Source organism: Lissotriton helveticus, chromosome 7 (assembly GCF_964261635.1).
Source record: "Lissotriton helveticus chromosome 7, aLisHel1.1, whole genome shotgun sequence".
In the NCBI taxonomy this organism is placed as follows: Eukaryota; Metazoa; Chordata; class Amphibia; order Caudata; family Salamandridae; genus Lissotriton; species Lissotriton helveticus.
In genome coordinates, this window is record NC_136068.1 from 437609744 (window position 1) to 437635294 (window position 25551).

At 46.8% G+C, this 25551-nt stretch overlaps 1 protein-coding gene across 3 annotated transcripts in view; it reads left to right on the forward strand.

Moving 5' to 3' along the window:
- Positions 1 to 1580: 1580 nt before the first annotated feature.
- Positions 1581 to 25551, forward strand: part of LOC144768564 (sulfotransferase 1C2-like) — a 789435-nt gene continuing 765464 nt past the window's right edge. Inside the window, exon 1 of one of the 3 annotated variants that reach the window (XM_078652337.1) lies at positions 1581 to 1757. The gene's annotated coding sequence lies outside the window, so the exon portion shown is untranslated. The remainder of the gene's footprint in view (positions 1758 to 25551) is intronic. The other 2 variants (XM_078652336.1, XR_013598577.1) reach the window with 2 other exon arrangements.

Below are 25551 nucleotides of genomic sequence, written 5' to 3' on the forward strand. Positions count from 1 at the left end.
TTCATGTCTACGGCTTTGTGTTTCAGGTCATGTTGGGACTTTTGTGTCCTTTTATCTGATTGGTTGTTGCCACTGGGGGCCATATTGGAGGTAAAGGGAGACTAGTATGAAGCTTTTTACTTGGAGTTTCTGTAGGAGCAGAATGCTCACTGTTTATTACTGTGGCGAGGAAGACTAGGACTCGGAGTAATGAAGATTACCAGTAAGTAACCGGGGCATTCACTATGTACTCATCACCTCGGAACTCCACCATCTTCTCTTAAAGGAACCATGTAGCGTAGAGAACAAACTGTTCTCTTTGCCCAGTCCTCCATCTCTAACAACGGCCAGCAACATGGGCTATAGAGAATATTTGATGACATTGACTGGGGTTTTGAGATCTATTGTGACATCCTTCAAGGATGGCCCGTTTAAGACTTACAAAGTGTTATGCATCAAGGGATCACTGTATCAGTTCAGATGGCGCAGTATGCTGCATACATAGCCTTTCCTCTCTTTGTGTAAAGATCTCTGCACATGTTCATTTTCTATGACTATAGCACCTCTCACATATGTCTGAATCTGTGGTGAATCTGGGTTAGTGACATAATGATATGGGAAAAATCATTATAATTAACAATATTTGTAAATGGCACTGTATAAACCTGCATTGATAGCCTGCCGATCTTTGGTGCAATCTTGCTAGCTTGTACCCACCAAATACCTTCCGTAAAGGAAAATTGAGAGAATAAGAGGAAGATATGATGGGAAATATGTGAACTCTAGTAATGGAAGAGACATGGGATGATATGATAAAGGTATGAATTGTATATCTATTTTATTAATGTTGCACTAATTATAGAATGTATACCTTTAGTGATGTACTTCCTGTGACATCACCAGGAAAAAAAGTCACATGGCATCAGTGCCGGGAAGACATTAAGGGCCATATGCTGTTACTTCCTGTGATGTCACTGGGGTCAAAAGGCATGTGATATTACTTTCGCTACCCCATGCATTTTGGTGAATCAACATCCATGGCACTAGGTAAAATCTGTATATTACTGAAATCTATAATTTAGAAGCACTTTTTATCTTTAACCTAAATGTATATGTGCATTTAGTAGCAGCCTATATTATACTGTGTGCAATGCTCATTTAAAATATTGACTTAAACATTCACAGTGCTTTTAGGGATCTCCTAGCACTAAAAAATACACAAAACAGGATTAAATTCTGTGGAGCTCTGGTTACACACTTCTACATCTGTAGTGAATGCATTAACCAATAAAGGTTTCATAGTCCTTAAACTTCTATGCCTCTCCTTCAATGTGTCTGTAAAACTGACCTTTTATCCTGAGTTTTTGTCCTGACTTTTGACCCTTTGTCCTGAAAGTCCTGTAAAGAATCTGCATCCATGTCAGTTGGTCACCCTAGGTGGAGTCACTGTGGAAAGGGTACACAACTGTTAGAGGCACGGCGAGTAACAACGAGACCTCACCCCGGCCGGAGTTCAAGGAGCACTCAATCTCCTTTCTCCTCTCAAATCCTATCGTGAACCAGCTCAGAATAAACACTTTGTACGAAGCTTCTCAAATTGCGAAACAAGGGCGGAAGCGAGGCAGGAGGAATGGGCGGGCGGAAAAGGCGGAAGAGACCCGACAGAAATTAGATAGTTTGGGAAGGAGCTGCGTGAAGGGGGTTGGGGCTAAAGGCTGGAGAGTGTGTAATCCATTTAATTACACCCAGCGGAGCCAGAAGTATTCGTGCGGTATAAGGTAAGGAAAACTAAGTGGGGGGGGGGGGGGGGGGGGCATCGGACTAGGAGGACACAACGAAAAGAGCGAGATAGGGAAAGACGACGGAGAGAGCGGGTGCGAGCGAGGTGAAATACGGATCAAGATAGAGGAATTTTCATCGACAAAACAGACATGACTGACAAAGGGGAGGCGGTGAAGGTAGATAGACAGTGGGAACTGGCCAGAGGGAGAAAGGTAACTGAGCCAAACAAATGATCTGAGATGGAGATACGGTTCAGGGGCGCTCGACAAAGAAAGGTGTGCACGCAAGTTCGGGAACAGGGAGACAAATGAAAAAGACGGGGACACTATGAGGGACAGAAAAAGTAAGATACCCCCACCCCTTCCAGGAAGATACATTGAAAATAAGTCAGTCAGCTAAAGTGACAGCAAAAGAAAGCAAAGACGGAGAGAGTATAAGATAGAAGAAAGAGATGGGTCTCCGAAGGGAATACATGAACAGCGGAATGAGCGGAGAGAAAAACATGGTGAATTATGAGATGTGGAGAAGGGACTGCGATGGAGAGGCGTTAGGAGGAAAGAATCGATGTTCGGCCATGGAAAGGACGTACAGGGGAGATGTCAGGGAAACAGGGATAGGTGCACAGTGGGGAAGAAGGCGATAGATAGATAGATAGATAACAGTGTAAGATATGAGAGAGAGACGAAGTGGTATTTGTGTGAGACAGGTAAAGATCCAACAGCAGCAGGGTTGTGGGACATATACCTGTCATGCCCTTTCTCTAGTTCTGTGGTGAGTAAACTGGTATTAATGAGGCAAAGCTACTTCGCGCAAATAAGGACTCTCACACAACTCTGAATATAGTATAAAAGGTCACCTTTATTACAGGACAGCCAGAGACAGACCCGCAACATAACTTTTCCAACCAAACTTTATCTTTATTTCTTCTCCAAACCTTTTACATATAAACCATAACGTTTTCCAATTCTTTCTATTTCCAATAACCATAACTTGTTTTAATACCATCCTTGTGTTTTCCTTCTTCTTTCCATCTCTTCCCCACCTACCCTCCCAAGCCCTCCCCCTTAGAGAAAGGATGAATCCGCTCTAGATTATCCAATCCCCATCACACACGCCAACGAAGACAACAAAAAAAATCTGCCTGAGTAGTCCTGAGGTGACATCCTGACATCTCGACCTGTAGCAAGATGTATATATGCTTGCCTAGTTTTTTTTTTTTTTTTAGTTTTTTTTTTTTTTTTTTATTTATACTTTTTTTTTTTTTTTTTTAACATGAAGACATGACAGACGACAAAAACCAACCCCCCCTTTGATTTTGCAACCAGGGTGGGTGGGTGGGTCAAAAAGCGACACCACCGTTCCTCTCACTCGCTCAGAGTGACGTCAGCCCTCCCTCCCCTCCCTTCCTTTGGACCTAGTCCCTCCCACCACCCAATCAGGTCGCGTGAGGTCGTCCCTCGCGCGAAATGCCCCAGGGGGACATTGGCTTTGCCAAGTGCCCCTGGGGGCCCATCGCGCAAATAAGGACTCTCACACAACTCTGAATATAGTATAAAAGGTCACCTTTATTACAGGACAGCCAGAGACAGACCCGCAACATAACTTTTCCAACCAAACTTTATCTTTATTTCTTCTCCAAACCTTTTACATATAAACCATAACGTTTTCCAATTCTTTCTATTTCCAATAACCATAACTTGTTTTAATACCATCCTTGTGTTTTCCTTCTTCTTTCCATCTCTTCCCCACCTACCCTCCCAAGCCCTCCCCCTTAGAGAAAGGATGAATCCGCTCTAGATTATCCAATCCCCATCACACACGCCACCCAGGAAAACCCTTGAGTTTTCCTGCCCCACCCAAAAAATCCCTCCCAAATCTAGAAAAAACGGACTGCTCAAGTCAATAAAGAATAACTGTGAAGGAAAAACTGTTCCATTGCAACTCATTTTGCCGGTTTGGAGCACCACAAGTCAACACACCAAAGGTTTGCCAAAGTATCTCTTAGTTCCATTAAATAATAGGACTGACCCATCTGTGACAGATGCACCCCGTCGCTCCGTAACAAATGCAGCATGTCACCATTAAAATGTTCGTGTGCAATGACCGTAATGCCCATTGCCACGCAGTATGACTTCATTGCTTTATTAACCTTTTTGCGGGCCCTCTCAACAGCTGTCTGAACTCTGGCTCCTTTCCATTGGCTCCTGTAAAGAAATTCAGTCCAAACTACCCTGGTCCCTTCCCATCTGTCTTTGATGACAGCCAAATCCAGTTTCATCTGCTTGATTAAAGCCAGCCCTGAACATTCCAACAAGTCATTTTCCCCTAAATGCAGGATCAACAAGTCTGGAATGCCCCACACCTCTGCCATTTTATTTAAGACCGAAAACAACTCCCCCCATTTCATCCCCCCTAAACCCCTCCAAATCACCTCATGGTCATTACCATACAACCCCAAACCTCTACCACATAGCTGTTGTTCGGCAAAGTTCGCCGCCCACTTCACGATGGAATGGCCGACGATCCACGTCCTCTTTTTTCGAGGAAAATCTGCCACTCGACCTGTGATGGAAAAAAACACTATAACTAACTGGCCATATAAAGCGGATGGCATTGCCGTGTTTTTTTTTTTTTTTTTTTTTTAAAACCTAACATATTTAAAACAACAATTGGACTTCCATCGGCCAATGCGCTGTAACTCCTCTGCCCCCCAACCCAACCTCGCAGCTTCGGTAGCCGCACCTATTCTGAATGAATGTGTCCCAAAACAATGTGGATTTTCCCCTGCTAACGTTAATGCTTTCCGCAAAACTGCTAAGAATTGAAAACAAGTTAACTGCGTTTTATTTCCATGGCAGAATATATCACCATCCCGAAAAACCTTTGAACTCACAAATGCCTCCCATTCCCCCACTGGACAGCAACCCATCACCCCGCTCCTGCCAAGACGCACCAATGACCCTTTACCTGCTTGATCCGTCTTTGACCTTCTCAACTTGATCTGCAATATATCATTATCCAAAAGAACAATATCAGACGAACGTATCCCACCCAGATTCCGTAATCCCAGTAATTCTGATATCCTAAAGGCACCGAAAAACAACCATATCATGCCTAACCTGAACCTGTAACATTCCCATTCATCATAGCAGCATGAAGGCAACACACCCAACAATTTATGTAATAAGTCAAAAGTAATAGGGTCCCTCAACCTTGATGCTTGACCAAAAGACCTCCCAAAACCCTTCAGCATTTTCTGTAAACGAAAACCTTTTTGAACCTCACACCCCAATTCCAGTTGGCTATAAAAAGAAATGCCTGCTAACTTGCCCACAATGGTGGACGGAGACAAACCTCTGTCTATTAAACTCAGCACAAAGCCCAACATAAATTTTTCATCTCTCACCGCTGTACCCTCCCTGCCATGTTGAGCCGTATAACCCAAAAAACCAGACCATGCCAGCTGATAGCTGCGTCGTGTAGATTCTGACAAGGATTGCTCGACAAACTCAGCCATTCTCAATTCCCCAGGTCCCATATGTTCGGCGGAATCGGTGTCTTGTAATGGTCTGCTCCCGGTGCCAAATCCCGAAACCTCTGCCACTGACAACGAGACAAAGCGTCGGCAATTGAATTGTTGACACCAGGGATGTGTTGCGCTTTAAATACAATATTCAGCTGCAGCACCCATAACATGTAAGCCCGCAACAACTGCAATACTTTCAGATCCTTTGCCCGCTGCCCATTCACCAGATAAACCACCGCCATGTTGTCGATATGAAACAACACACATCGGTCTCTGAACTCCTCACCCCAAATCTGCAGCGCCACCAACAAGGGAAAAAAATTCTAAAAAAGCAATGCTGCGACCCTGATGTAACCACTGTGCAGGCCATTGCTCCGCACACCACCGTCCATCCCAAAATAAGCCGAAGCCTAAAGCCCCGGCCGCATCAGAGAAGATCTGCACTGGCCAGACAGTGTCTTCCGATACGAAGTTAATGGACACTCCATTGAACTCATCCAAAAATCGCAACCAAATGTTCAAATCCTCCTTAATTTTTGCTGTCATCCGTATGTGATGGTGCGGCAAACTCGCCCCAGCCAGCGCAAATCCCAGCCGCCTGCAAAAAGTCCTGCCTGCCCTGACAACTCGACAAGCAAAATTCAAATAGCCCAAAAGCCTCTGGACTTGTCTCAGCTGCACACGCTTAGCTCCCAAAATTTCTTGTAAAAAAGACCTGATCTCCTGCACTTTCTGCCTGGGCAAACGAGCCACCATCTCTTTTGTGTCTATTTCTATGCCTAGAAATGTCAAACTGGCCGTTGGACCTTCCGTTTTGTCCTCCGCCAAGGGGATACCAAATTCCTCCGCCATGTCCTGAAAGCAGGCCAAAACTTTAGCACATTGCTCCGTCCCTGCTTTGCCCACAAACAAAAAATCATCCAGATAATGACATACAGCCACATGATCTGAACGCTGGACCACACACCACTCCACAAACGTACTAAAAGTTTCGAAAAGTGAACAAGAGATAGCACAGCCCATGGGTAACACCCGATCCACATAAAATTCTCCTTCAAAATACATGCCCAGCAAACCAAAATCCGCCGGGTGAATAGGTAACAGGCGAAAAGCGGCCTGTATGTCACATTTAGCCAGCTCAGCTCCCATCCCCGCCTTGCGCACCAATTCCAAAGCGTCGTCCACTGACGCATAAGTCACTGCTGAATCAGAAGTAGAAATAAAGTCATTAACTGACTGCCCTTCCGGCCAAGATAGGTGATGTATCAGCCGAAACTCACCTTTTGCCTTCTTTGGGATGACACCAAGGGGCGATACAATGAGGTTTGGCAAGGGGCAAAACTCAAAAGGGCCAACTACTCTGCCTAAATCCACCTCCTTTTGCAATTTCACCCTTACCACTGACGCCATCTCCTTTGCTGACTTCAAGTTATCAGCCCAGCGTGAAACCCTGGGTCCTTGGTAACCAATCCGAAAGCCTAGTCGAAACCCCCAAAACAACTTAGCCGCTCCTCCAACATCAGGATACACCTCCAATGCGCTCAACATGGCCTGTAATTTAATTGGAGTAGGCGCCCTTTGGCATAAGAGGTGGTACAGATCCTCTCCCCCCCCTCTGCCCCCTAACATGTTCTCCCGGGTATTGGTTGGGAAAGCACTGAAAGACAGCATGCCTGCCCCCGCATTGAGAGCATTCATGCTTAAATTTACAGTACTGGCGCACACAGGAACCTCGGTTAAAGCTCCAACATGCTCCAGTTGCGGGCAACTGTCCCCGCCCAACGCCACCCGCCCCCTGTGTGGCGGGACGCTGAGAAAAGGGCCGGTAAGGAATCGGCAACCCACTTGCTGTATGGATCGTGTTGGCAGAAGAATGACCCGACATCCACTGTAACCACAGCTCTTGATCAACCTCACCCCATGGCTTATCGTGGAATAAACTCATTCTCGCCCGAAACTCTTCATCGTAGTTCAGCCACGCATAACCCCCTGCTTGCAAGTGAGCCCGTCTAATGACATCTACATACTTGAAAAGCGAAACTGCTCTCTCTGGGTAGCGTTCACAATAGACACTGGCATAGATCAGAAAGGCCGCTGTCCAGTTCTCTATTGTTTTCGGGACTTTGGGACGGCGGGACAATTCAACCTCCTCCTCCTTAGAACCTTCCTTTGCTTGCAGTTCCCTATGAAGGAGCCTGAACACATCCACGTACTCATGGTCCCAAATCCGCTGCCTAGTTCTATTTGACAAATGTATGCCTAATGGCATGGACACCCCCATAAAAGGCAATTTCGTACCCCTCACTGTAGTCACCTCACTCTGTTCTGAACTAGTAACCGATGAACATGGACTGTCATTCCCCAACCTCCCCCCATGCCCTGCCACCGTTTTCACACTTTCACTTTGTTTTGACCCCAATCCGTCCCCCGCCTCCCCCATTCCTTGACCACCCTCCGCAGGCGCCCCACCTGAACCCCCAGCCAACGGCCGTGTCCAAGCAGCCCACCAGTCTGGCTTACCTGCTGGTAGCTGCGCAGCCCGTCGCCGAAAATCCTCCAGACCATCACGCCGATGATGTCCGCTCGGAGTCATACGTGCCGGTGAGAGAACCGCTCCTGAACTCTGAAATACACTGGCAGAAGTTATACGACTCCCACCCCTCCCAGCCCCTAGCCTCCCACCATGGGACAGTCCACGTCTAGCAGAATACTCATTTTCTTTTTCTGCTTCATCAACATTACTAACAAACTGTTGTTCATTGCCTGACATAGTAAAACTCATACCTGGCCTAGAGCCAGGCGCCAAGTTAAGAAGTGTATTTTGAAAATCTGACTCAGGCCTCCGCGAAAAGCACCCAGTCGCCTTTGTGAAATCCGCACCAGATCCACGTCTCGAACTCGCCCCCCTCCCAAGCACCACAATCTGCGGCGCCGTCTGAGAGAAATTGAACTGCTCATCTGGTACCAGACCAGCAGCATCCTGAAGGTACTCACCGCTCGAGCAAGGACCCGTACCATACTTACCCGATAACTTTGAAGCTGAGGTACCAGCCCTTTGTGCCATTGGCAACTCCGTGTGCTCCACCCACACCCATTGACCTTGCGGAATCACAGACCCCATGTTAGAAACTACCTCAGGACGCCCAGGCGGAGGCCTTTCTTCTGGAAACATCGCACTAGAATCCCTCACCTGTCGGCCCCCACACCTACCACCCACTTCCCCCCACCTCCCACTCCTGAAATGCTTATCACGAGGTGTACACATAACACCCCACAGCTGCTGTTCATCCTGTAAAAATTGAAAATCATGTGTTAAATCCACATTAGCCTCCTCCTCAACAAATTGTTTTGTGGGGACTCTAGACTGAGGGACAAGAATGTTCTGGCAGTCCATAAAGTCATCCTGCTGAGGTTGCTCCTCAAGTAATATCGCACCGCCCCTGACATCCTCGCCTTCCTCAACTCCTGACTGGTCATACTCCTCAGAATCACTGTCACTGGAGTAGCTCACTAAAATCTGACTCCTCCTGTCAGCATCCACTTCTGGTGCTATGTCAATTCTCTTGTTGCTCACCAGCTGCCCTTCTGACCTCATTTGCAATCCTGACACCTTCTTACTGGGTCGTGGCGCTATACTGCCCTGCTCCTGAGACGTGCTGGCCATCTGCTCATCAAACTCCCTGTCAGCCACTCCTTCCGACAGCTGAATCATAGACACGCGCGTGTCAAATACACCACCAGCACTGACGCCGCGCCTACCCGCCCTACGTCTTGCCGGTGCCTTCATTAAATGACAACCCCTTTGTAACTCACTGGGGGCCGATGACGAGCGCGGGGGTGGCAGCTTCTTACCCCGACCTCCTCTGCTCGTGGACCTCGCTCTCCTGGCTCTTGCCGCTGTCAACCTCGCTCCACCTTCATCCTCATGTAGAGTATGTTGAACCGGCTGACAGGCAGCCACCGCTCTAGAAACTCCTTCTGCCGCCAAGCGACGCGGACGCTTGACAGCTACTGAAGTATCTAGCACTGCGCCGGGCCTCAGCAGGTCACTCCGTCCCACCGCCACCAATGCTCGCACTGCCTCTATGGCAATATTCTCCGCCGCCATTCTAACAATGAATGAGGAAAAACACGTCGAAATTCCTCACCAAATCTCCTGTCAGCACTGACAGAAAAGTGCCTCACGAGCGCCGCCTCAAAAAGCGACACCACCGTTCCTCTCACTCGCTCAGAGTGACGTCAGCCCTCCCTCCCCTCCCTTCCTTTGGACCTAGTCCCTCCCACCACCCAATCAGGTCGCGTGAGGTCGTCCCTCGCGCGAAATGCCCCAGGGGGACATTGGCTTTGCCAAGTGCCCCTGGGGGCCCATTGAAAGTAATAATGTATGTTAAAAAATAATAGTGCCATAGAATGTGCAGCTTTAATGCAGCATAATTTGCCCTTTCTTGCAGCATAATTCAGTAATGCTGCTGCATAATTTGGCACTATATTTCCACTTAATTTCTGTGGCACTTGTTATTGTGGACCAAAACCATATATAGATCGACACTTCAAGGACATTTTGGCTAAATTCAAGAGGTACATCTCATCCTTGGTGCAACACTCGACTAATGCAAATTTGTTAGTTCACCCCCAATTGTTAGAGACTAGGTAGGACTTTTTCAGTGGTAGCCGCTAAATCAGGGAATAAACTGTCAGGGAAGAGGATGTAGCCTAACGGCTAGGGGCAATCAACCTCAAATCTAGGGAACCAGGTTTGAGTCTCAGCAACGACGCTCAACATTCTGTGATTCTGGGAAAATCACTTAATCTCCCAGTGCCTTACAAACATGAATGCGTCCTTATGTAAAGCAACTAGTGCTCATATAAAGCGCTCTGATACCTGATACCTTCAGGTCAAGTTTGCGCTATATAAAAAAAAAAGCTGTGCAAGGGTGGTCCTTCAAGCATTTGGAATGCAATAGGTCTCACATTCACGTGAGTTTGAGCTATTGGCATTGTAAATGACATTGCCATTTATTTATGTTTTGGGTTTTAAAATATAAATAAAAGGCATTGTCATTTACAATACTAATAGCTTAAACTCTCGCAAATGCGAGACCTATAACATTGCAATAAAGGGCCTTCTCGACCGCTTGTTAGATTGTAAATATCAGAGGAAGAGACAGGCCTGCGACGTCTTTAAAGTAGTGATAAATAGTGCAATCAAGAAGGTGTGAAAGTGTTGTAAATTACACAGACACAAATTGTGAAGTGAGATTTGCTTATGATTCGAGCTATAAACCCTAACAAAGCGCTCCAACACCTTTCGCTCTGTGATTACACTGTCGCGGCTCAGGAGGAAGAGCAGGAGAGGGAGCTAGTTCCTACCCTCTCTGTGATGTGAGTGTGCAGTGTGGCGTTGCATAATGTCATTCCTATCTTAGGCCTAATAAAAAACACTCCAGCTGTAGTAGGGCCCTGGCTTCACCTCCTGGTGCAGGGCGGTCTATGCTCTATGGCAGGCATGGAGGAAGGGAGGGATGGTCTTGGCAGCAGCTCCGGCCTCATACAGTGCCCCTGCTATTACTAGTGAGCGAGAGGCGGTGAGGTGGTGGTATTGGTGGAGGTGGTGGTATTGTGGTAGCGGTATTGGTGGTGGTGCTATTGGCATTGGTGGTGGTATTGGTGGTGGTGGTACTGGTATTGGTGGTGGTGGCGGTACTGGTATCGGTGCTGGTACTGGTATTGGTGGTGGTGGTGGTGGTGTTGGTGTTGGTGGTGGTGGTACTGGTAGTGATGGTACTGGTATTCTGTTGGTGGTATTGGTGGTGGTGGTATTAGTGGAGGGGTATTGGTGGTGGTATTGGTATTGGTGGTGGTGGTATTGGTGGTATTTGTGGTGGTGGTATTGGTGGTGGTGGTATTGGTGGTGGTGGTATTGGTGGTAGTGGTGGTATTGGTGGTGGCATTGGTGGTGGTGGTGACATTGGTGGTGGTGGTGACATTAGTGGTATTGGTGGTGGCGGTATTAGTGGTGGTATTGATGGTGGTGGTATTGGTGGTGGTATTGATGTTGGTATTGGTGGTGGTGGAGGTGGTGGTATTGGTGGTGGTGGTATTGGTGGTGGTGGTAGTGGTAGTGGTGGTGGTGGTGGTGGTATTGGTGGTGGTGGTGATATTGGTGGTGGTATTTGTAGTGTTGGTGGTATTGGTTGTGGTGGTGTTGGTGGTGGTATTGAAGGTGGTAACAGTGGTGGTTTGGTGGTGGTGTTATCAGTGGTAGTATTGGTGGTGTTGGTATTGGCGGTGGTGGTATTGGTGTTGTGGTGGTGGTATGGGTGGTGGTGTAGATCGTGGTATTGATGGTGGATGTATGACGTTACAACGCAGGCTATTACAACGCCTGCCTTTACAACGCGGTTTTTACATCCCAAACCTTTACAACGCATAGCGCTTAGAGGTGCTGGATAGTGGTAAGTATAATTTTCTATTCCAACTCCAGTCCCCGTGGACACTAGGGAAGGTGTTGGATAGACAATTAAACTTATTCCCTATCCTAGAGCGCCCCCAGCGCAATGCGTTGTAATGGTTTGCGTTGTAATGACCGCGTTGTAATGGTAGTGCGTTGTAATAGTTTCGTTGTAACGGTTGTTCACCATTGATGGTGTTGGTATTGGTGATGGTGATGGTATTGGTGGTGGTATCGGTGGTGTTGGTATTATTGGTGGTGGTGGTATTGGCGGTGGTGGTATTGGTGGTGGTGGTGGTATTGGTGGCGGTATTGGTGGTGTTGGTATTGGTGGTGGTGGTAGTGGTGGTGGTGGTGGTATTGTGGTATTGATGGTATTGGTGTTGGTATTGGTGGTGCTGAAAGTGGTATTGGTGGTGGTGATAGTGATATTGGTGGTGACGGTAGTGGTATTGGTGGTGGTGGTGGTATTGGTGGGGGTGGTATTGGTGGAAGTGGCGGTATTGATGGTGGGGGAGGCATTGGTGGTGGTGGTGTTGTTAACAAAACAGGCTTTTGAAAACAACCCGTCAGGTGGCTTTAGTACAGATGACATGTAACACAGATGTGCTGTTGTCAGCTTCAGCCCATTAGCACAGGATTATGTGCTAGCTGGAATTCACTTGACTTTCGCTAATCATTCCTAAATCCATTTTCCTTGGGGGGTGGGGGAGTTGAAACAGACACAAGATAATGCCGGGTTAAAGTGATTGAAAGCAGGCGTCCGTTTTACAGGGGCGGCCTTGCTGCTTAAAAAACAAGCATTTGCAATGCAATAGGTCTCGCATTAGGAAAGTTTGAGCTATTGGTATTGTAAATGACAATTTTTTAATTATTGTGTTGGTTTTGAAAATAGCTAAATTAGTAGCTTTGTCATTGACAATGCCAATTGTTTTAACTTTCGCAAATGTGACACCTATAGCATTTGTACTGCAATATGTGTTGTATTGACGTGACTTAGATGTATTGATATTACAAATAACAATGGCTTTTAATTTTTTTAAAATAATTAATACTTAAATGAAAATTATTGTAATTTATAATGGCAATAGCTCAAACTTTTGTAAATGACTTTTGTGAAGATTATGTTCAGTGTATTTTATTGTGACAAAAATCCAAGAACAGAAGTGAAATATTAACATCTTTTTGTGACATTTGTAATAAAGCTTGAAACATTGAGAGAACATATTTGAACCAGTTGTTGTTGAATGGTTGCACAGATTGATGTTGTGGTGGTGCTGAGTGATGCGATACATAGAGTGAGTGCGATAGATAGATAGAGGGAGAGTGATAGATAGAGGGAGGCCGATAGTGGTGGTCCCGAGTGATGCTGTGGAGGCCCTGAGTGATGCTGTGGAGGCCCTGAGTGATGCTGTGGAGGCCCTGAGTGATGCTGTGGTGGTGCCGAGTGATGCTGTGGTGGTGCTGAGTGATGCTGTGGTGGTGCTGAGTGATGCTGTGGTGGTGCTGAGTGATGCTGTGGTGGTGCTGAGTGATGCTCTGGTGGTGGTCGAGAAGAAAATCGTGGATAAGAGGGAATGAAAGAGGCCGTAGGAAAACAGGGGGACAGGGGGTGACGCGAGAGTGTCTGGTAAAAACTGAGGCGAGCACCAAGAAGGGAGAATGTACAAAGAAATGCGAGTCACGGCCCATGAGAGTGAGGGGGGGGGATGGAATAAAAAACGTGCAGCTGACTGACAGAGAAGCTGTAGTTGGCGTGTTTGCGCGCAGTAAAGCTAAATAATTAAAATTAACAAAAGCATCAAACTTGTCTCATATATATTGCATGCAATAACGGATACAGATGAGAGTCACAGACCATGAGAGTGAGGGGGGGGGGGGGGAATAAAAAACGTGCAGCTGACTGACAGAAGTTGTAGTCTGCGTGTTTGCGTGTTTGCGCGCAGTAAAGCTAAAAAATAATTAAAATTAACAAAAGCATCAAACTTGTCTCATATATATTACATGCAAGAGAGGGACAGAGGAGGAAAGGTGGGAGGGAACACAGCCTGGGGGAAGCTGGCTGGGGAGGGGGTGGAGAAATCCGAGTAAGGCTGTGGAACAGATGGCTGGTGCTCATGTGAAGCGCTCCAATACCTGCGGGTCGAGTTCGTGTTATATAAAATCTGCACACAAAAGAAGCTATGAGCAGAACGGGCTGAAAGGCGATTCAGGGTAATCGCTGAAGAGTAAAGGGATCAATATACGCACATCCGTTTTAGTTGGAGAGCAAAGGTCACTAGTCTGAGTTTGGGAAGATCCAGAACAGATAGAAAGAGCGCATAGCTCTATTTTAGCAGGACTGGCTGGCTGGCTCAATCGAGGGCAATCTACCGAAATGAGCGGTGACATGTTTCCAAGTATCTCTAATGACAGGCAGCGCAGAGTGCATGCATTCTTTATAGCAGACTGAGCATAAACGCAACTCAGGACCAGAGCAAGAGGAACATTTACCAAACAAGCACTGGGGGAAAAGAGCAGGGGAAGTAGAAGGGAGGCACGGCCTGCGGCCGTGAATAAGTGACGCACAGGGAGGCACGGCCTGCGGCCGTGAATAAGTGACGGCGGGGGACGGGGCAGCGAAGCCTTTGATGTGCCAAATGCTGCTGGCAGGGGGAAGAATCGGGCAAGCTCGTCCACGAGCTCGTGAACTGTTGGGAATCCTCCTTGAGGACAGCCAATCAGCTGCCTGAAGAGAGTCCCGGCCATCAAGTAAATGGTAAGGGGAGCCTTTGAAGAGCAAGGCAGGGGGATAGAAGCGCGGTCACGAGCACGTGCACTTCTACAAATCCGGATCGTAAAAGTCAGCTTTGTGGATGGGTGGCAATAGGTCTCTCTGCGAGACCTAAACAGGGGTTTCAGCTGAAGCAGCGTGTGTCCGACCTGCAGTAAGAGAACCTCAATGAAGTAAATAGTGCTTAATGACTATATACCAGGTGCCGTGTAACAACCCAAGTAAAAGGGCCATTCGGCATGGGAGTATACAAATGAAGACACGGCTGTACTAAGGAGGGACTAACAAACCTATTAACAAATCCGAGTGAATGCGGCTTCTCTCCCATACTCTAGTACACAGTCTCGCAGAGCGTGCAGCGCATGCGCTCTGCCGCTAGGCTTGACCTAAAAAGGGTAACAACTTGGCTCTGTACCATCTCTGTATCTATGCACCTGATAAGTATGATCATATATATGTGATATATGTGTGCTCTAATGATGAAATTAATATAATATGTCAATGGTCACAGTCCAGTACGAGATACATCTTTTTATAAAATGTATGTGTTTACAACATCAGCATGTCAATAAAGAGGAACACAAAATAGGAAGGTTATAGCACATGCTGGATCAGAGATACAACCCTAAAAATTCTTACAGCCTCCCCCATTGTAAGGAGCTGCAGATCAAAGTGCATGGGGCTTATGAACAATTTGTACAACGTTATCCCATGGGAAAAGAAATGAGAGTTTTCTGCTGTGCTCCGAAACCTTTGGGTGTAAATGCCCCTCTTATAATTTTGTCTGTAGTCCCCAGTCAATAGAACAAAGAAACTAGATACACTGTGGTAAGGATGTTCTGCTATTTCTTCCCCTTGTTCTACTTTCTCAGCTGCTCGGGTTGCAATGTGGGAGGGACAACTCACTGAGCTTGAGCTAAGGCTGCTAAAAATATGCCAAGCACCGGCCTAGAATTAATGTTCTGGTGTCCAGTTAACAGGGTCACAAGGGTTTTGTTGGTTGGAGATGTCAGGACCAGGTTCAGTTTAAAGGGAGACCAGTTATAGCTCTAACCAACCTCAAAAGCCCTCAGTGGGATTACTGGTGGTCTACACAGGCTGCCAGTCACAGCAATAACTGGTCTGTATCCCAAAAACAGCAGGTCCAGATCAAAAGTTTATGATAACTGCAGCTCACACGGCCCCTGATAGAATCACTTAATAAACCCTTTCCCTTCAGCAACGGAAAACTGGGATTTAAGGGAATTTGAATGGCTTTATCTCCAGAACTGTGGGTCATCATACAATTATAGCTGAAACTTTTCTGGAATCAGGGCGACCGACCATAGTCAATGGGAAACACCAGTGCCATGTTGGTGCTGCTGGTTGCAGGTGGTGGGCTCTGGCATTCATTTTTAGGGACCAGAGCTTATCTTCCAGCATGAGGCTTTGACCCAGCGAAAGGGAGAGGGCAGAAAAGGGAAAAAACATGCAAAAAGAGAGGAAAACAGTGACAACGGGAAAAGGTAAGCGAGAAAAGATCTTCAAGAGAGAGAGAAAGATATAAAACATTTAGAGTACTAAAAGAAAGCGGCATGAGGTGGCATGAAGGCTGTGCAGCCTTGGTAATTGGCGACATCTGCATTTAGCAGCAGGCTCTGAAGAAAAGCCTTGGTCTCCTACACTTATTTTGTAGCAATTAAATGATGTATATAGGCAGTGCAGAGCAGATAGTACATAAGTATAGCGCTGGTGCAGTCTTGTAATGCCTCCTGTATGTCCTTGGTACTTCTGAATTTCAGGTGTCTTTCTGTTTGACCACCACTGGTAGGCATGCATGGTCCTAGTGGCACCTATGTGACTTAGGTGAGGTGTCTTTCATATAGATTTTCAGCCATTAGGGGCTTCCTCTTTGTTTTCTTCGTCACTTATGTTCCACTCCTTGCTGATTAGTCCTGGAGTCCTTCTCCGAGTTCCGCTGCAACTGGTCCCTGCTTTGGGGAAATCTAGTTACTCAGGAGATCCTTTTTAAATACTTCTGCGAGATGGGCGGCTGAGCTTTAGGTTCAAAGTGAATACAATGAAATGGCTTTGGAGAATTCTGTGGGCACTGACAGGAAACAAGAGTCAAATAAAAGGTGTAACACTTTCAAAATGATAATACTGGTCACTTAGTGCTCGGTTTATCTTCCGTGACGGTTCCTCAAAAAATGGGAGGAAGCATACACCAAATGGTGAATTGGGTGTATGACTTAATAGACAAGACAGACTCCCTAAACGAAGTCTAGTTTCAGAAAGTAGTTAGCTCAGCACAAAGAGGGGAGACAGTGTGTGCCATGGAATGTGGATGGGACCCCACACAATGCAGACAGACATTGAGCATTGGCAGGCTACCCACAGACACACCTGGAAGCATTTCCACCTGCTTAGGTAGTCAAACATTTTAGGCTAGTTTTTTTGTGTTCAGGCAGGGCTTTGGCCTTGTTATATATTACACCCTGAAATCAGACAAGCATGATACTGCTACTGCACCTTTGCTGTGCTACTTCAGGGGCAGTTCCAAGGAACTGGAAGTTGAAACAGCCTGTGCAGTCAGTCACCATTTTGAATGAATTGAAATGTGCTCACAGAGAGGACACCATTCAGGGAACAAGCACTCTTCAAACAAAGCTAAGCAAAGTCACACATCACACATTTTTGAGGAAGTGGGATTCTTAGTGAGGGACATTATGCAGATTTGCTGAGGGGCTCTGTTGATACTTCTCTGAGGATTACTAAGAGTACAGATAAAAAGGCTAGCCATTTATTCCCGCCAAGTCCTAATTTTCCCTTGTCTTGGTGAGGTAACAGTAGCCACCTTCCACTATGGATTGGACTAAACTTCGGACCTCATTATCAGTGTCCCACTAATCCTGATGGCAGGCAGAGGGGTAGGGGGGGTAACAGGAATTCCAGGCCATAATCGGATTACAAGATCCATGGAACACCCAGGTCAGCTGTTTTTCACCAGGATACGCTTCCTGCTAAAAACAAGTGAAATGTCCAAGTGAAAATGTGGCAAGCAATGCAGAACGGCATGTGGGCACCGGTGATGAAACATGGTTCCCTTATGTTGTTCCTCCCAAACAAGGAATCGGTATTACCTCATTGTCGCTTCCCTTCATTACTACATTTAGGCAATCCTGCCTCTCCAGACACTCACACCACATGATTTTTCCATGCAATAAAAAGACCCCTCCCCCTCAAATCCTCCTGTTTTTACTTTGTCTTGTCAGACCTCACGATACCGCGCCGCCGTGTGCGGTGCTGCTGCTTTTTAGGTCTTGTCTGGTGTTAGCAGCGCACATGCGCTACTCTTGCCATGACGACGACCTTTTGGAATCGATACGGATTCCAAAACAAAACGTGCATGCGGGGATTGGATGCTACACTGGCGGCGTGACACTCTGGGGACTTGTTTTTTGCCGCCAGTAAAGCATCCCGTCCCCGCTGGATTAGGGATGAAATGCTTAAATGTGCACATTTTATTGGAGTGTTTATTTTTTAGATATCAATGTTGTAACGTTTTAAAACCAGTTTTATTGAAATATGGGCGGATGGGTGTCAAAAGGCTTCGAAATTTTTATCTTAAATGGAATTATTTTACGTCACCTGCTCTATAGGATTTTTAATCAAAGGCGAGACCTATTGCATTTTCAATGCTTGTTCTTCACTGTTTGTGTAATGATGGACCAATGTACTGGCCAGGCACTGCGGAGATGGGCCGATCCGCTGGTTTTCTATGATGCACTGGGGATACCACTGGGCTGTCCGTGTGGCATGTTCTGAGCATGCTAATGAGACGGTGTTTTACCAGCTTTTGCGATGGCTGGGGCTGCCCTTCCGGATGCCGGCCCTTTTGGGCTTCCTGGTTCCTCTTGGCCTGCGGTGCGGCTGTGATGAGGATTGCTGCCGTATTGAGGTGTGCGGCTGGTCTGAGTACATTTGCCAGAGCCTGCAGATGGTACACCGAGTGCTTGAGGGAGGAGGTGTCTGCCTGCAGTATGGCAGCGTCTTGGCCTCCTCCCTTCACTTTTCTTGTGCCTCTAGGCTGAGGTCTGCTTTGCTTTCCTCCTGTCGACTGTGGGGAGGTGCATGTAGAAGACTCCTCGGCTTCTGGTGACATGCTGTACTGCTGCTGTGTGTAGCGTCTCCAGTGCTACTCCTTTTGGGTGTTGCTGGTGTTTATGTGCTGATTACGGAGATACTTCCCTTGAGAAGGGTTGAATGGGTTGGCCGTGAGCCAAGACACTCCTTTGGGGTATTCAATTCCATTACCCCAATATTGGTACAGGAACGTTTCCTTTTATTCTCTCTTGTTAAACTCCCTGGGAGGATTCTTTCACCTTGAACTGCTCCTTGAAGTCTGCTCCCCAGGACTTGGAATTCAATGTGCATTAGTTTTCTCCAACTATGCGTTTTGCTCTTCAAACTCAGGTGTATTATGCAGATTTTTTGTTTTCACCAATATAATCCACAGCTTCAAGCATCTACTGGTAATCTTTTCGAGTGTTTCTTGCTAGCTTCAGGGTTTCTGGGAGTGGCGGTCTACTCTGGTGTGTGTTGTTGGATCTCCTGGGAGCCCGCATAGTGTTTAGGCATCTGATTGCTCTGTGGCTTACTAGGTGTGGTCAGGGATTCAGCTTTTCTAGCTGGTCAGAGGTCTGCGGTGCCGTAATATGGCTGGATTAGGGTTTCTGGTTGGCTGTGGATGCAGTGCCTCCTCAGCGTCCAGCTGCTCGGCCTGCAAGGCTCTCTGTGTGGGCCAGTGTAGGTGCCCTGGTTGTGGCTGCTTGTTAGGGGCACAGCCTGCCCAGTTGTTGTTGTTTATGCTTAGTGTTTCTATTTGCTTGTAGTGCGGCACACGTTCTGCATGCCATGGGTTTTGGTCTAATTTTTCTCTGCCCGTGGAGGCCTGCTGGCCCCATTTTGCTGCGTTGCTTGTCAGTGCCGGTGTTCCTTCTGTTTGTTTACTTCCACGTCGATGGCTTCCTGACACTAGAGGGACTTGGCCCTGGCCTTAAGTTATGGCTTTCCCATCGCTTGTGCCTTTTTGGGCTTTGCACGGAGGGGTGTTTTTATGTTTTCTGCATTGGGCGTTTTGTGCCTCTGGGGCCCTAGCCAGCTCTGTTTGTCATTGACTGGGTGTTTCGCATTGGGGCAGCTGCTATATATGTGGGCTGGGAGTCGTTTTTGGCTTCTTCGCTTCCCTTAGTTTTTGTATGGTTAATTTTTGGTTCAAGTCCGGCTTTCTCTATGGTTTTGGCCTTGCACACTCACCCCAGGGGTTTTGGTCGTTGTAGATTCATGTTAGTCTGCGCTGCTCTTTGGGCCCCATGTTTGTTGTTCATGGGCTCCTCTTATGCCCTGCTACTTTATGTCCATGGAGCTTTAGCTCGATGGTGAGTCTTCTGCCTCTGGCATGGCTCTCACAGGACATGGAATAAAATCCTGCCAATTCTGTTGAAGTATCCTGAAGTAGTGCGATGTCATCCAGTGCTTTGACTGTTGTCTCTTGGATAGATGTTTTGCGTGCTTTGTGGCGTTCTGTGGCTTGGATGGCTTTTGAGTCCTTTCAGCCAGTTTTGGTTCTGCAGCACCTTACCTACTCTGTGACATCCTTGCCTTTCTGGTTGCGGCCCATGCTGCATTTTTTATTTATTGTTTTTACTGGAGGCCTTGGTGGGGTTTACTATGATCGGCTGTGCTATTCAGCTGCTCTATCTTTGGTGCCTTGCTCCCTGTCCTTTGGAATGTGGGCTCCAGAGTCCAGCTGTGCTGCCTGTCCCTGGGGCCTTCCTTCCAGGTATTCTGGGGTCTTGACTTCTAGTCTAGGGCTTCTTTGGGGCTTAGGCTGACTGTGGGCGCATTTCATTGGCGTTGCCAGGGTCTTCATGACTGCATGTGTCCTTCTGGTTCCTGTGTACTTTGTGGCCCATGTTCTGGGTGTTTTGTTTTTGTTTTCTGTTTTCGGTCGCATCTGTGGTCTGTTTGCAGTACCTGTTCTGGTGGGTCTCTCTGGATGGCAGTGCGGGAGCTATGGCTGCCTTGGTGCCTCATGGTCTGGTGGCACCTTGCTGTCCTCATGTGGGTCTTTTTGATTTGCTTGGTTCCTTTTGCACAGGCTTGGTCTTGCCTTCTGCCTGTGGCAAGGGTGTTTCCGGGGGGATGCTGGGCTGGTTGCTGCTGCCTTCCTGCGGGGTGGTTCTTTTTTCCCTCCAGTCCCGGTGTTGCTCATTTCTGGGGTTCTCTGAGTCTGTGGCCTGGGGGATGTGCACCGGAAGTAGTTTGGCTGGCCCTCCATTTCTTTTCCCCTCGGCTGTGGGGCACGGTCTTCTTCTTTTGGGTCGGGGTACTGACTGGCTACTCTTCGAGTTCGGCGAGGCCTCTCTGCTTGCCGGTTGTGACACTCTCTGTCAGGGCTCGGCTTGCTGCATACGGGGGTGTGGGCTAATTTAGCTCCATCTCTGCTTCCTTCTTGGCAATTGTCTACTCCTGGATCTTTTGTGCGGCCCTGGCGTTTCTTTGGCTGTGGTGTTGGGGTGACAGAATTGACCCTTCTTCTTATGCTTCTTTGATGTGCTGGTGGTTCTGCAAGCTGGTGCTACTTTGGCGGTTGGATGTTGCCACCCTTGGGCTTCTGTGGGCTGCTATCCTGGCTTTTGGAGGTTCTTGGTGCACTCTGTCGGGTGCGAACGTTTGATAGGTCGTCTGGTCCTGGGTTTGTTAGATGTTCTTCCTTCTCTTGGGACGCTTTCCCTTTTTGAGGTCTTCTTTAGGGTTTGGTGGTGTTTATGGTTCCTCCGTTTGAGCCCCTGTTCTCTGTTGATGTCGGGTTGTTGTCTCTTTTGGCGATCTTTTTGTTGTTTGTTTTTTTGGCTCCACTTTGCGTGTCCTGGGGCTTTTTCTTTCAGGCATCATTTTTTATGATGGACTGTTTTGTGGCCTCTTCTCTCTTTTTGTCCTGAGGTTGCTTCCCAGTTTCGTGCGGACAAGGAATTGTTTTCCCCTCCTTTTTTGTGTCTCCTATTTCTAGGGATTCAATGTGGCTGCATTGTCTGGATGTCAGGAGGTCTCTTCTGGTTTCTTTGTATGGGACATCTCTTGTCCGGATTTCCGATTCCATGTTTGTGATATTTAGCCTGGTGTCTGAGTAGTTGTGGCCTTCCTCTTTGAGTCCGTGGGTTTGGCTGTTGCTTTCTCTGGCTTGCTGGGCTTTAGGTCCGGTTTTTCCTTTTTTGTTTCAATGTTAATTTATGTGCTCTATGTCTTCCCCATGGGCTGTGATGTGGGGTGCTTCCGTTGCTGGAATGTGCACGGCAGCCACCTGCCCCCTACCTGTATTTTGCCTCTCCTTTTTGGATTGATCAGGCTGTTGGCCAGTCTGTGGTGTTTGGGTCGCTGGTGTTGGTCCCGGAGTCACCTTTTTGGTGGGTCATTGCTTTGTCTTTTGTGTTTCCCATACTTGAATTGAATTTGTGCTTTGCCGTTTTGATTGTCCTGGTTGCTTTGTACATCCCAATGTAGTATTGAAGGGAAGCGATGGTGAGGTAATGCTTCAGTTACTTACCAGTAATTGCATTACTCTGAGTCATCCTCCCTTGTTTCTATTCATTACGTCCCTCCCTCCCAGGTGGTCCAGGCCTACTTATTTGGGCTTGTGTCGGGTTACATGACATATTCAGGAGGATTCAAGGGGGAGGGGTCTTTTTATTGTATGGAAAAATCACGTGGTATGGGTGTCTGGTGAGGCAGGATTGCCTCAATGTAGCAATGTAGCAATGACTAGAGGCTAGGGAAGATGACTCAGTAATGCAATTACCTGTAAGTAACTGAAGCATTATTTCTGCTCCCTTACCCCCCAGAATCACTCATGCCAGTGATACTGGTAACTCTGGGAAAGTATTAGGATAGATACCAGTACATTTGTAGTGGGCCCCCAGTGTGCCTCCAATTCAGCAGAGTCTGGCACTGCTGGAGGGCCATCCTCTGTGGTCTTGAAATACTATTCCATTGACAATAAAAATTACAGGGCAGCAAACAGCACAAAGGAGAGGCAGGATGTAATAGTCACCTATTCCTGATGAGCTTTCATCCCACAACAGGACAAGTGAGGAGAAACAGAAAGATACAGAGGAAAGGTAGAACTAAGAGAGACCAGTGGTATACGCTGAGAAGGTGGTGTTTGCACTGGCACTCTATTTTAGGGATCAGGGGTTATTTTTCTTCACTAAAAGTTTGGCCCAGAGCAATAAAAAACAATCATTTGCAATGCAAGAGGTCTCGCATTTACCAGATTTTGAGCCATTGGCACTGTGAATGACAATGCCTTTTATTTATGTGCTGTTTTTAAAACAGATAACTAAAAGGCATTGTCATTTACAATGCCAATAGCTTAAACTCTTCAAATACAAGACCTATTGCATTGCAAATGTGTTCGGCACCCTTGCTATACTTTTTTTTTAAAAGTGTTAGGAGAGACCGTGTCCGTAAAGCTATTTGAGAAAATAGTGCTCGGAAGCTGTAATTAAAACCTACTGAGTAACAACATACCTAATATGGGTTTCGCCATGTGACGTTACAAAATGAGACAAGGCTGTACTAAGCAAGGACCACTACGCCTTTTGACCAATGAACAGCCACAGTTTATAGTGGACAATGACAAGCCAATGAAAAATATGGGCGGAGCTTTCCCACTCACTACACGCACATTTCCATCAAACACTACGAAAATGGCGCTGTAATGCATCATTAACACATTGACTGTGAAGTTAATTCATGTGGAGGCAGACAGCGAGCAGGCAGGCGAACTGCAGGTTCTTGTATGAGATCTTCAAAAATGGAGGGAGTGTGGCAGCCAGCCTGTACGCCACTGCAGATGCGAGCAAAGGTTGAACCTGAATTACTAAAGCTGCTCAGAGAAGTGTGGCCGCAGAAACCTGGCACAACTGGATCACATGGACTCCTCTTTTGAAAACAGTTTCCTGAACTCAAGCGCAAAAGGGCCCCGTCGAGATCTAGATAGCATTTATGAACAGAAAGCCATTTTGGCCCAGGATGTATGTAAGGACCCTGACATTTCACGTTAAAGAAATTCATCATTTTCAGGTAGGCAGACTTCTCCACTGTTTGCCTCTGTTCCTTGCTGTTTCAATACAAAGCTGAAGAAACAAACAAACAAAAAGCATAGGCAAACACAGTAGGTTCCACCTATGAGAGATCTATCGGCTTTGTCAATTGTTTTTAGACATGTTGCACAGCTGCACAAGTTGTTTTGCAATATGGCTTAAAGACTAGAAAAATGCGCTATGATGCGGCCAGCGTTGACTGAGTCATTGAGCTTTTCTTTTTTTTCAGCATCCTACATATAAGGTCATCAGCATTAACAGAGAGCACGCATGGCCTGTAGTGAAAACAAAATTAAGGCACAAAGTTGCCAGTGGGCCAAATTAATCCCCAGGCAATATGACACTACCGTTATACAACTGAGGAAACAAGGAGAAAGTCATTCCAGTCAAGAATTGGAATGTTTTTCTGTATGTGTCACTTCAAACAGTCTTCTTGAAATGCCCATTCTCATTTACAAACCTTCAACCGTGTACACAACTGAAAAACTGAAAAACATTTGATATGCCAGTTCTTCAATGAAGTCTTAGGTCAATATTTAAAAAGCACAAGAGTCAGCTAGCAACTCATACAAATCAAGCCAGGTCTTTAAAATTAGCATATCTCTTGGTGCACAAGTCAGTTCGTAATCTCAGATGAAACCCTGGGGAGAGGATGTGGTGTAATGGCCAGAGCTGTCGACTTTGGAACTGTGGAACCAGGTCCGAGTCTCGGCATCGGCTCTACATGCTGTGAATCTGGGAAAATCACTTACTCTCCCTATGCCTACAAATAGTGAATGTGTCCTTGACTAATGTAAGTGACGCTCATGTAAAGTGCTCCAGCAACTTCAGGTTGCGTTAGTGCTGTATAAAAAAACAACCCACAAAACCTCAGTAAAGCAGCACAGTTCCATTCATGTTCTTGGTGGCGCATATCTGTGGAGTTGAGGTCACCTGACAGAAAATTATCTCTCCCCCCTTCAGTGCCTCCTGCAGTAATCAAGAGTAAGTATAGGGTAGCAGTCAAACATAAAGTCAACAACAGCAAACAATTGAGAGTTGATGGGTCACCAGTTATAGGTACTCAAATGTACAACTTCACGTCAATTGTAGAAACAAAAATGTTTGCAAACAAGAACTGCCAACATTCTCAACTAGTGGGACACTGTAATATGCTTTCTGATGAAGTTAAACATAACCAAACTGTTGGACTTGTGCAAATTATTAAGAGATCAGTTTGCGAATGTGTTTCCTGCAAATTGGTGCATAGGCTTAGCTTGCTTTAGTTCTGCAAAGTGAAAAAACTGAGCTAGTAAAATGGAATAGGATAAAAGGTGACTAAGTATTAATTACCAGTGGTCTCAACAAGGCTCTAAAAACTTCAGCAGTGTCCCCTCTAAGTGTGTTTTCTAGAAGGCATCAGACCATCCTTCTAACGCGCCTTGGAGGAGCACAATCATACCAGACCATGGCATGCATAAATCAGTGCAAGCTATGCGCTGGTTTCATTTGCTGGGTGATGTGAGCGCTGTCTGCCCGAGGACTGCTGCACCCAGCCTGGTTGCAACCAGGAACCAAAAGGGAAACTTCAGGACAGATAAGCGGCTCGCAGAACAAACACAGCCAGAGTTGAAGGAAGCTGGCGTGTTTAAAGTGAAAGCACGTCGCCATGTGCACGCACGTGCACATCTCCGGAGCCAGAGTTAAAGGAAGCCGTTGTGTTCAACAAGATGGCTGCGGACTGTCCACTGTCCTTATATGCACACACATGCTGTTAGGTTCGGACAAATGGCGAGAGCAGCCATCTTTGTCCATCCCTGTGCGTGCATGTAGGGCTTTCGGAGAATCGATTGCAAAAGGTACTGGCATGGCGAGGGCAGCGCATGCGCTGCTATCGCCAGGCGAGACCTAAAAA